Here is an 11,671-nt window from a genome sequence, read left to right as displayed (position 1 = left end):
ATCACATGGCCCTGAAGCACAGGGCCCGCGTAGGGTTGCAACGGGATGTGGTCGGCAACAAGCGGCTACTGGTGTTTCGGCCGCTGTCTCTCTGACTTTCACGTCAGTTCTCTCTCCACATACGCTGAAGCTAGCGATCACCCCACCTTCACTTTGATCAACCTGGAGTCGCCATCTGGGTTCCCTGCAAGGACCTCATGATGGCACCGCCTCCTGCCCCTCCAGGCTCTGCCCCTTCCTAGGTCTGAGGGCGCAGGCCAGAGAGCAAGTAGGGCTGGACACGAGGGAAAATTACCCACATGGTTCCTGCCCTCCAAGATCTGCCACTCCCATTGAGGAGTGCCCCTCTGGTGGCTCTGAGGGCCCCTCTGTGGCAGGAGGTGGGGTCATCGTCTAGGAATGATGAGGGAGGTGGTAGGAGACATGAATTGAGGAGAGTAGGCAAGGTTGGGGTTTGGTGAGGAAGGTTTCGGGGGTTTAAACTATGAGGAAGTGTACTGTTGACCGAACACGAAGGCTAGAGGGAGGTGATGATGGTTGTGGTTGAGTTTTCCAATGAAGGGTCATCAAGGACCCAGACCCTTTCCTTCCTGACCCTTTTAAACAGCATGTGGGTGTTCTAGGCTTGGTGCTGGGTGAATGACTCCTGCCTAGGAAAGAAGAGCTCGTAACCATTGTATATTTTCTAAATAATTCGTTTTATTTTAGTCTTTTAAATAAGGTGCTCAACTCGCCAGCCTCATTTGTGAGCTCTTTTGTGCCTTATGCTTTGTCGTATCCCCAGTGCCATGGGCAGTGCCTGGTACCCACAAGGTGCTCATTCACTCATTCAAGAATTATTTGCTGCTAAGTGCTAGGATGCAGGGATCCAGGGCACCTCGCCCAGCCTGTGGGGTGGACGTGGGGTCAGCAAACACTTCCTTGGGATCATAATGCCGGACCTGAGTCCCTGAATCTCGGAGGCTCAGCAGGATATTGAAGGCTTCCCTTCCATTAGCAGCCAGAGTCTGAAGCTGTTCCTATGCCAGAGCTCACGGGGGGGGGGGGGGAGGCGGGGGGGGGTCAGCGTCCAATTAGTGCTGATTGAACACCTGTTATGTGCGCGGTGCCGGGGCGGCAGGTTAATCACAGTTCTTGCCTTCAAGGAGCCTCTCGGCCAGTCAGGGAGAGAGCAAAGCACTTCAGCCCTAGGTAATGAGTGAGCGCACGGGCACTCCCCAAGGCCGCCAGGAGTGAGCGGCCCTTGAACCCATGGCACCATGAGGAGGGGCCAGCTGGCCCAGAGGCTGGAAGCGGGGTAGGTCGGGAAACGCGGCGGAGAGGAGGGCGCGCAGGAGGAGGGTGGAGTGGGGTACAGCCCCTGGGCTGGCTCTGCCTTTGCCCCCTTGCCTTTACCTCATTTGGACTTGGGAGCTCGCTCCTTGTACTTCTAGCTCTTTGGCCGGAGAAGTGTCTGACGGTGCTCCAGGGTCTGGGTGTCATCGTCCGTGAAGGGGCCGTGAAACGTTCACTGACCCCCCCCAGAGCTGCTCCATCTCGGAAAGCGTCAGGGTTTGTTCCACGTGTGACGGCGGGAAAGGGGGTTACCGGTAAGGTCCAGGCGCCCACAGAACCACAGCACAGCCCTCGGGAGGAGGCGTGGGGCTGCGAGGGCTGCACGGACATGACCGACTGGGCTCTGGCACGTGGAGCCCCTCTTCCCCCTCCCCTTGCATTGGACCGCCGGCCTCGTCTGCTCGTGGCTCTCCAGGAGTCTCTTGAGGGCCCCCTCGACTTCCTTGCTCCTCAGACTATAGATCATAGGGTGGAGCACGGGAGTGACACTGGTGTAGATTAAGGACACAGTTTTGTCCTGTTCTGGGGCGTAGCATGACTTGGGGCGAATGTAGATGAATATCGTGCAGCCGTAGTGCAGAAGGGAGACCAGCAGGTGCCCAGCACAGGCGGAGAAGGCCTTGCTCCTGCCCTCAGCCACGTGGATTCTGAGGACGGCAGCGATAATGAACCCGCAGGAGAGCAGGGTCAGCAGGAAGGGAACCAACAGGATGAGCAGGCAGACGCGGAAGACCGCGACCTCACTGGCCCGCGTGCGTCCGCGCAGGCCAGGAGTAGCACAGCGGGGATGTCACAGAAGAAGTGACTGATCTCATGAGACTGACCAAAGGGGAAGAGGGATATCAGTGTGGGGAGGGTGAAGGAGAGCGCAAGTCCGCTGACTCACGCCAGAGCCAGCATCTGCAGACACAGGGTCCTGGCTATGATGACTGTGTAATGCAGGGGCTTGCAGACGGCCACAAAGCGGTCGTAGGCCATCGCAGCCACGAGGAAACACTCTGCCCTGCCCAGGGCGCTGAAGAGATGCATTTGCAGGGCTCAGCCCAGGAAGGGCATCCGCTGGCTCCCGGACAGGAAACTGGCCAGCATGCTGGGGACGATGGCCCATATATAGCCGATTTCAATGGTGGACAGGTTGCGAAGGAGGAAATACGCGGAGTCAAAGAGGGTGATGAGCGCAAGAGTCGTGTGCCCTGCTAGGGTGACAAGATGCATGATTAGAAACAGTCCAAACATGGAGATTTGTAATTCAGCCAGGTCCCCAAAGCCCAAGACAATGAATTCAGAGCTCAAGGTGTGCTGCTTCTGCAGTGGGGCCATCCTGCGTTCTCCTCTGTCGAGCTCCTGGGCCGGAAAAGGCAGCTTTCTAGCAATTCTCTAAGTCATGGGAGACCCTGGAGCCCTCTCCACAGATGGCCATTGTCCCCATTCTGTGAGCCTTTTGAATTCTGCCTTCTGTTCAGTGAGAGCGGCGGAGTGCTCGCTCTGATGGTGACGTCACTTTAGTTCACCTGTTGAGTTATTACAGAAACGAGCCGAGATGAGTGAAGTTGTCTTTAACAGACCCTAACGAAAGTCCTCCTTCTGACTACGTTTTGAAGAGCGGCCTCAGGGTAGGGGTTGGGTGCTGAGCGTGATGTTACTTAGGTTGGAACAGAGGCCGGGCCGGCGGGGTCATTGACGCCGTGGGGAATTCCCGTGGGATGGAAGGTCCGGCGAGTTGGTCTTAAAGACACTTTGACTCTGTGCGTTGGCTATGTTGTCCCTCCCTCGCCACCGCCCCTCCCCACCAAACTCCCAGGGTTCCTGCAGCCTCCCCTGTTTCAGCTCCGCTGAGTCGCAGGGAGACCCCGGCTTACGTGTCACCCTGCTCTAGACACCTCTTCTGAGCCCTGGGCTGAGTCAGGCGGATTCTCTCTCTGGCTACCCCAAAAGCCTGTGGGCTCCCTGATGGCAAGAATGATTTCTTATTTAGGCTCTCAAACAGTGGCTGGTACATATTAGTATTATTGGTGAAGATCTGTTGACTAAAAGTCTGTTGCTCGTTTCTGCATCCTCTGCAGTTAGGGCAGAGTCAGACGTTGAGTAGGCGCCCAACACGTATGCTTGAGTTAATGGTTAAGTGAAAGCAGGGAACCTTTGACGTATTGGGGATGCTGAGGTCATGATCGTCCAGGGTGGGAGGAAGCAGGACAGAACTAGGACATAGTCGGCACCTTCCCAGACTTTGGGGGACACGTTTGCTTCTCTCTTCCCCGGTAGGACCAAAGATACAAGTAGGAGGCCTTATGCCTAGGCTTCGATTCCTTCCTGTGCATCCCTTTCTCACAGCAGAGGAGAGGAGAAGATTGCTAAAGAGTCTAGAGATCTAACACATCGAGACTCAACAGGAGTGACCTGTTGAGGTCACTGAGATGGGTTCTCTTCATTTTCAGCGCCTCGTGGAAATGGAGTTGTCACCTCAAGGACAGGAGCTCACTTAGGTACCATTTGGACCGGGGCCAAAGTGTGAGACTCGAAGTGTGTTCACTGAAACCTGAAAACCCATTCTGCTGATGGTTTTGCTTGGCCCAGACGGAGTTTGTGCTTCCAGTTTTCCAGCCCCTTGCATGTCACACTGACTATTCTTTGGGTGTTCACTGACCAAATGGGCGCCTAGAGTCTCTGAGCAGCACGGGTCCCTGGAGGGCCGTTTGCCCACTCGTTACCGCAGAGCCGATGGTCACGACGTCTTCCCCGGATGACGCCTTCCCTGCTCCCAGCCCTGCCACCAGCTCCGCCTGGAAATCACACTAAGTGCCCTGCTCTGCCAGCGGTCTGAGTGAGGCCATCCTTTCCGGGTTCTTGTTTCTCTTCCTTGGACTCGGACCCTCGGCTCTGGCTTGGCCACAGCTGATCACTTCCTCTCTTTTTTCCCATGACGGGGCTGCGGACATGTGGGGATTGCTTTGTTTCATTTGGGCCCTAAACCTTGAAAATACTGAAAACACAAAGATGAAAGTCAAAGACTTTCAAAGACACATGATCCAAACGGTTGAAAAGCGAGAAGTGAAAGTCAGTGTGACTTTCTCCCCCTGCTCTCCCAGAGAGCATCGCTCTCAGCCGGGGGGGCTCACTTCCTTCCCTGCTTTGTCCGGTGCGTACAAACGCAAACACTTCACGCACACACTCACACGAATGGGCATACGCACACACACACGCTCCCACACGTGTACACAGGAACAGGCATGCACACACCTTACACACGCAAGCATAAACACGATCACATGTACGCACACATCTGCACACGTGTATGGACACACACAGTGCACACGTGTATGGACACACACAGTACCCACCTGCGCGCATACATTCACACACACCTGCACGCATATATGCACATATTCCCACACTCACACGTGTATGTATATAAACATTCACCACAGTCACACATTAAAAAAGCTGAAATGGGATCATATTACACATATAAACTGACTGCCCTTAGTGTTTTCACCGCATAATGTGTCCGGGAGAGGTTTTCAGTCAGCACATAGCTGGTTTACGTCAATCTTTTTTTCTTTTTCTTTTTTTTAACATCTTTATTGGAGTACAGTTGCTTTACAATGGTGTGTTAGTTTCTGCTTTATGACAAAGGGAATCATACTTCAGTCTTTCAACTGCCGCATTCTACAGTATGGATGCACTGTAATGTCATTAAGTATAATGAAATAATACAACAAACACACGATAACAGATAAAACCTATACACAAAAGTAAATAAAACATAATTAAAATAACTGAGACTTGAATCAGTCTTTCATTACTTCGGTGTTGCAGTGGTTTCTATTTGTTTCTTACCACACGCCACGGTCCAAAGCATAGCCCCGAGTGGAGCGCGGAGCAGCGGCCCCGCGTGAGTACGGCTCGTGCATCCTTCCTGCTCTTTTCTCGCGTGCCTGGAACGGCCCCGGAGAAGAGATGTGGTTTTGTTACCTGGGAGGCACAGGTCAGCGCGTGAAGCGGAAAACCGGGGAGAAGCCCGAGGAGGAGGAAAGCCCATCTTCAGGGAAGCAGCGGCAGCGCCGAGTGGCCTGGACCCGGTGGCACAGCTTCCCGCAGCCTGGCCGGTGGCTTTCCCGCCTGTCCGGACCACGGGGACCGAGCCCTCGGAAGCACTGTCTGATGGCTGGAAGGAAGGGAGTGTCCTTAGAGGAGCTGCTACGTTGGCCCTAGAGGAGAGGTGGGGAAGGAGGCCGTCCCTGTGGTCCACCCCACCGAGGGGAGGCCCTTCCCTAGGCCACACAGCTGAACCCAAGCCCAAACTCAATTACTCAGGTTTTCCTTGCCAAAAAAAAAGAAAAAAACAGTCTAGATCTTGACAATGTCGTTTAACTCAGATCTGCTGAAATTGCGGGCCCACTGTGCCGTCACCAGTATGCGAATGGGCCTCAGGCTGATTTTAGAGGCAGGAAATGCACAGGTTTGCTTGGGTTTGAATCAAGCCATCAGGCCTTGCTAGAGAGGAGTGCAGAGTGGGCAGTGGAGCCCGAGATCGGTGAGCTTCTAAGCCCCCCAGCCCCCAAAGCTGAGAGTCTACAAGGGGACTTAATCAGGGCCATCGGGGATTCCATTTTTAATCTGCAAACTCTGAGTCATCAAAGTAGCTTCATTGAACGAAGTGGGGACTGAGGGTTATGGAAGCTTGAGAAAGCTACTACTCAGCTGACCCAGGCTTCTGTCTAATACTTTCATCTCCCCGGTTCTGGTCTAGGTGCAGCCCGATGTCCAACCTGCACCGTGCCCCGCATCCTCGTAAGGCAGGACCCCAACGACGTCTCGCCTACATTCATAAAGCCAGTCTTCCCCCTGCAGCCACTCTGGGCCTTCCTTTGGTTTCACTTCCACGGCCCACAGGCTTGCTCAGAGTAAACCCCCTTTCCACCGCCGTCCTTTGGAGGATAGCCCTGCCCGGGCCAAAGCCTCGGAGGGCTAGCTCGGTGCTGGCCTGCAGGCGGCAGTGGGACAAGGCCTGCCCCGCAGCATTCTGCCACACTCTGCAACCGGAAACAGGACCCCCAAGAGCCCTCTGGGTACTCAGAATTACACACAATTCCCCTTGAATCATTCCAGTCGTCTCTGCCTCTAATCATGACCCCAGAGGGGCTGCCAACAGTCCAAGGTGGGCCTACGGCACTTTTCCACCTTCTTCTCCCTCCTCCCTGGCCTGTTTCTCCTCTTGGCCCCAGTTTCTAATACAAAAGCTCTTCTGCCATCTAATGGAGAGAAGCACCGTGCAACTCTCCAGCGTCGATGAGTGACCTGATGTGGCGGCAGCGCGGGGCTGAGGATATGCTGTCTTCCTCCAGCTAATGCGCATGCCCACCTTAGTGCCAGCATTACCGGCACGTGGGGTCCGAAGGGAGGGACGGCAAGTAAGAGGTTTTAAACATAAATTCAGCACTTTGGAAGAAAGGCACGTCAAAAGGGCCCTAAGTAACTGGGGCTGCCGCCTCTGCAAATTCCTAGATGTTCTAAGGCAGTGTCAGCGCAGCTGCCACACCACTCACAATCACAGACTCTGTGTGTCTCCCCTGGTTTCCTCGAGGAAAGAGATGCCACATGGAGATGCAGTGAAATACACTGTTGGTGAGCAGCGTCCAGAGGTCCACGTTTCCTCACCAGGGGGAGTTTGTCAGAGGTTCTCAGTGTGGAGTATTTGGTCTCTTTCTCCTTCCCTTTCCACTCCCTCCAATGGGTTGTTCTGAGTCTAACTGTGTGGGGTATAGGGAATTACCTGTATTCACAAACCAGCCTTTACCAGTGTAGAGGCTTTGCTTCCCCATCTGCTGGGACTTTTCTTGTATTTCTCAAGTGGTTCAGAACTCCGGCAGGGAAGAGGTATGCTATTTATTGGCCCTTCTTCACTCCCCCAGATTCTCAACTTAAGTGCTCATATTTGTATTTAAGTTTCTTAGAAATTGTGCTGCCAAGGAGGCAGGCATGCAGTCCTGAGTGGGGAGCCTCAGAATTCCCTTCATTTCTCAGGGAGGGAACTCCGCTCCCGCTTCCTCACCTTACGGGCAGTGGGTCGGGACACTAGGCCTCTTCGTGGAACCACGTGCTTGTATTCGGTTAGGACGTGATGATGAAGCAATCTGGTTGATTGTTTTTCCCTTAACAGTCTCTTCATGGTTGTTTTGATTTACTGAGGTATAGTTGACGTACAGTATTATATAAGTTTCAAGGTGCACAGCATAGTGATTCACAGTTTTTAAAGGTTATAATCCACCTATCGTTATTATAAAATATTGGCTCCATTGCCTGTACTGTACAGTATATCCTTGCAGCTTATTTATTTTGTACATAGTAGTTTGTACCTCTTAATCTTCTTAGTGACAGATTGATGGGTTCTCTTTATTTTCCTGCCTTGTATTTTGGCAACCACAAAGAGTTCCACAGTTGAAATTACCTGTAGGTAGGTAAGCATCGGATTTCTAGGACCACCAGGCACCCCGTGCCCCTGATTTCCCCCCATCTGCTTCCTTCCCTCGGGGGATAAGCGTCCACAGACCTTGGAGCCGGGATGGGTTGGTCTCAGCCAACCCAGATTTTGGAGTTTGTGGGAATACCTTGTCACCTAGTTTTGTTGTGGACGTTACCCTGGGTTTTTGGGTTTGCTATCGTTTCCTGTATCTCTTTCTCTTTCTCTTTCGGGGCTGGGAGAGTAGATGAGGATTTTGTGAAGATTCAAAAATGATGTTACCACCTCTGCTGCCACCTTCCCAGAATCGAGAAACTGTATGGCTTCTGGGTCAGAACGATTAATAAAGATATCTTAACATCGATACAACAAAACACAGAAAAATTAGACGTTCTGGGCAAATCGTGACTTGACATGGATCTAAGTCTTCTGTCCATATTTCTCCTGGAACGACAAATGATGGGGGGCCGAGGGGCGCAGGAGAGCAGAGCTCCTTGGGGAATTGCACCCACTGACTGAGAAGGGTCAGGGCTGGAGGTTCGGCAGCCGGAGGAGGGGGACGCAGCCTTCTGGGGAGAAGTCCACCTGATACTGGTCGCATCTGATGATGTCAGGGCAAGAGCTGGGCACTGCCACGGAGTGGCTTTCTGAGGGGACTGTGCCCAACCGACCGACTGGCTACTGCCCTAGGATAGAAAAAGAACGTCTGTGCTGCAGTCGTCTTGGGCTCCGGCCTCACCACCCTCACTATCACTTGCTCCATGTTGAAGAGGACAAATCTAAAGCTGAGGGAGATGAAGCATCTTAGCTTCCCCGCAGCCACCCAGCCGGGAAGGGGTGGAGTTGAGTTGGGCCTCGGGTGGTCTGCCTGGCCCCAGCTCAGGTCCACCTCACAGTCAGGTCTGGCCTCAGTTTCCACTGTAAGCAGACTAATGCTTGACTCTTGTCTGCTTCACGTGTCTGTGTTTGGTCCCCTATTAGTCTCTAAATTCGTCCATACACCCTGGCACAGAGGAGGTATACAGCAAATGATGGCTCTCAGTCTATTAATGCTGGTGTGTGGTCAAGGATCACAGAGGCTGCTCACGTCAGTAATGTGGTTGGCATACACCTCTAATTGTTTCCCCTGAGGTTCTCTTGCCAAGATCCTTTTGTGTTTCCTAAATCTCTCTCTGCTTAACAAGGGCCAGCACAGGTGGCCCCCAACCCGGACTGCAGATCGGAAAGTTGGGATTCCTTTCCTGAGCCGTACTGTGAGCCATGTGACTCGGGGACGTGCCGCTCTCTCCCTAGAGGGTGGGTCTAGCTGAAGATGTGCCAGGTATGCTTGTCCTTTGTGTGTCCCAAGCAAGAGGACGGGACTTTCTTATGACCTATGCTGACTTCACTGCAGCCCTGAGCCGCTGGGCAATGGGAGGCCGGCCACAGGCTACAAGGGAACTCAGAGGCAGAGGACTCCAGAGTCCCTGGCAAGTTTGTGCCCAGAGGGACGTCCTTTGCCCCTGTCCCAGGTGGACCTCAGAATCTGGGGACCAACTAGTCAGGAAATGTTGACAGCTATGGAAAGAGTGAAAATTTAGACTACACCCCTGGGAAAGAAGGACTCACCTCTGCCCACATGTTCATTCTCTGCTGCGGTCGGTGCCTGCTCTGCAGAAGTGCAAGGGCGTTCCTGATCAAGCGTCCTGTCCCGGAAGGACCTACCATTGACTCCTGATATCTACAGCTCTTAGGTCCTCAAGGCTGTTTTAACGCCTTACTATCAAGCTCCTCAAGGCACAGATGATTGAGCCTACCGGCTTTCGTCTAAAGGAAAGCACGCACAGAACAGAGACTACAGTTCTTTCCATTTCCCAGCTGAACTAGAAATCCAAACTTCAGGTAAGTGAAGACATCGTGGTTGGCCAGAGCACTGTTGAAATCAGGCAAACAGGTTACGATTTGACAAGAGAGGGCTGGTGAAAATCTCACTGTGTTCATCCCAAAGCAGGTTTAATCTCAGGAAAACAAAGTTTGGCTCAAAGGCAGAGCAGGAAGGGGCTCTCCTTCTGATGTTCTCTACTCCCATCACTGAGCTGCTCAGCCCATCTCACAAAGGCAGTTCATGGCAATTCCATCTCATGCCCTGGGGGCTGCAATGCCGTTTTTGGAAATAGATGCCATCTATGGAGTTCTCAGTGAAGAGCATGTTGGGGCCTTTTCCCCGGGGACGATGTTGCCAGTATCTCAATGGTACAGGATACTTTTGCGTGCGTAGAGGCTGCTCTCCTTAGTCCTCCAGACGGCTCAGTCTGCTCACACAGCGCCACTCCATGAGGCCAGAGTCAGCCCCGATGGCAACGAGAAGCCACCACCTTCTGTAAGGACTAGCCCGTTCCACGCCCCAGCACACGGCGCCAGCTTCCTGTGGAACCAGGCCCATCAGTGGCTTCTGAAAAGCTGCGTGGTCTTCATGACTGCCGTTCAAACCCTGGTAGGCAGGCACCCTGCTAGGGGTAAATGAAGGCTTACCAAGGCACAGGCAGGGAGGGGTAGCTTTAAATTGTGAATATTCACAGTAAGCCAGAAATCACATCTTTGCCACTATTTAAACTTATGAACAATTTCCGATGCTAGCTTAAAAATGTGTGTGCGTGTGTGTGTGTGTGTGTGTGTGTCTGTCATAGTTTCACAAAATTCTTTTGCAGGGAAGTGAGCAAAATTGTCTGGAGTCCACTGATTGGAGTCGATAGGACCTTGGCTGCGGCCTTCAAAGCCCTCGGTGGAGGTGGTCTCAGGCCTCTCGTGTGTCTGCTCTGTGACCGGAGCACGGCAAGCGTATGTCCTCACAGGAGCAGAGGTGGGCGCTGCTTCCAGGACCCCGCACTGTTTTTAGAATCGAACGGCATGAAGGCACGAAAACCCTCATGTGGGAAGTGAAAGTGCGAGTCACACGACAGAGATGTGACTTCAGCCTTGGGGACCAGCAAGGAGGGGGAGGGGAAGGCCTCTTTCCCTAGGACTGGAGTGAATCGCTTTCTCTCTCATTCTCATGTTGGGACCCTACAGTCACGAAGCGTCTGAAAAGCTGTCTGTGTCTGTGTCTGCTGCTTCTCTCATTCCTGCTCTGGGGCAAGAGTTGAAAGCCACTAGGAAATGAAGAGGTCGTACTTGAAGCCAGTGGTTCTCTCAAACAGAGACACCAGAAGGCAGGGGCGGGACTGGTTAAAACATTGCTGGGGGGACTTCCCTGGTGGCGCAGTGGTTAAGAATCTGCCTGCCAGTGCAGGGGACGCGGGTTCGAGCCCTGGTCCGGGAAGATCCCAAAGGCCGTGGAGCAGCTGGGCCCACGCGCCACAACTCCTGAAGCCTGTGCACCTAGAGCCTGTGCTCCGCAACAAGAGAAGCCACCGCAATGAGAAGCCTGCGCACCACAACGAACCGTAGCCCCCGACAGCCGCAACTAGAGAAAGCCCATGCACGGCAATGGAGACGCAATGCAGCAAAAAAAAAAAAAAAAAAAAAAAAGTCTACAAATAATAAATGCTGGAGAGGGTGTGGAGAAAAATGAAGCCTCCTACACTGTTGGTGGGCATGGAAATTGGTGCAGCCACTATGGAGAACAGTATGGAGGTTACTTAAAAAACTAAAAATCGAACTACCATATGATCCAGCAATCCCACTCCTGGGCATATGTCCAGGCAAAAGTATACTTCAATAAGATACATGCACCCCTATGTTCAGAGCAGCCCTGTTCACAGTAGCCAAGACATGGAAACAACCTAAATGCCCATTGACAGATAAACAGATAAAGAAGATGTGGGAATATATACAATGGAATATTGCTCAGCCATAAAAAATGAAACAGTGCCATTTGCAGCAACATCGAAGGACCTA

The 11,671-nt window shown here is 52.9% G+C and overlaps 1 pseudogene; it reads right to left on the bottom strand.

Moving 5' to 3' along the window:
• Positions 1-1,060: 1,060 nt before the first annotated feature.
• LOC149744108 (olfactory receptor 10V1-like) lies at positions 1,061-10,298 on the bottom strand (annotated as a pseudogene).
• Between the last annotated feature and the right edge of the window lie 1,373 nt (positions 10,299-11,671).

Source organism: Delphinapterus leucas, chromosome X (genome assembly GCF_059928025.1).
Source record: "Delphinapterus leucas isolate spDelLeu-1000000601 "Yukka" chromosome X, BTC_Dleu_Yukka2, whole genome shotgun sequence".
NCBI lineage: Eukaryota > Metazoa > Chordata > Mammalia > Artiodactyla > Monodontidae > Delphinapterus > Delphinapterus leucas.
This window is presented reverse-complemented; position numbering and strand designations above follow the sequence as displayed.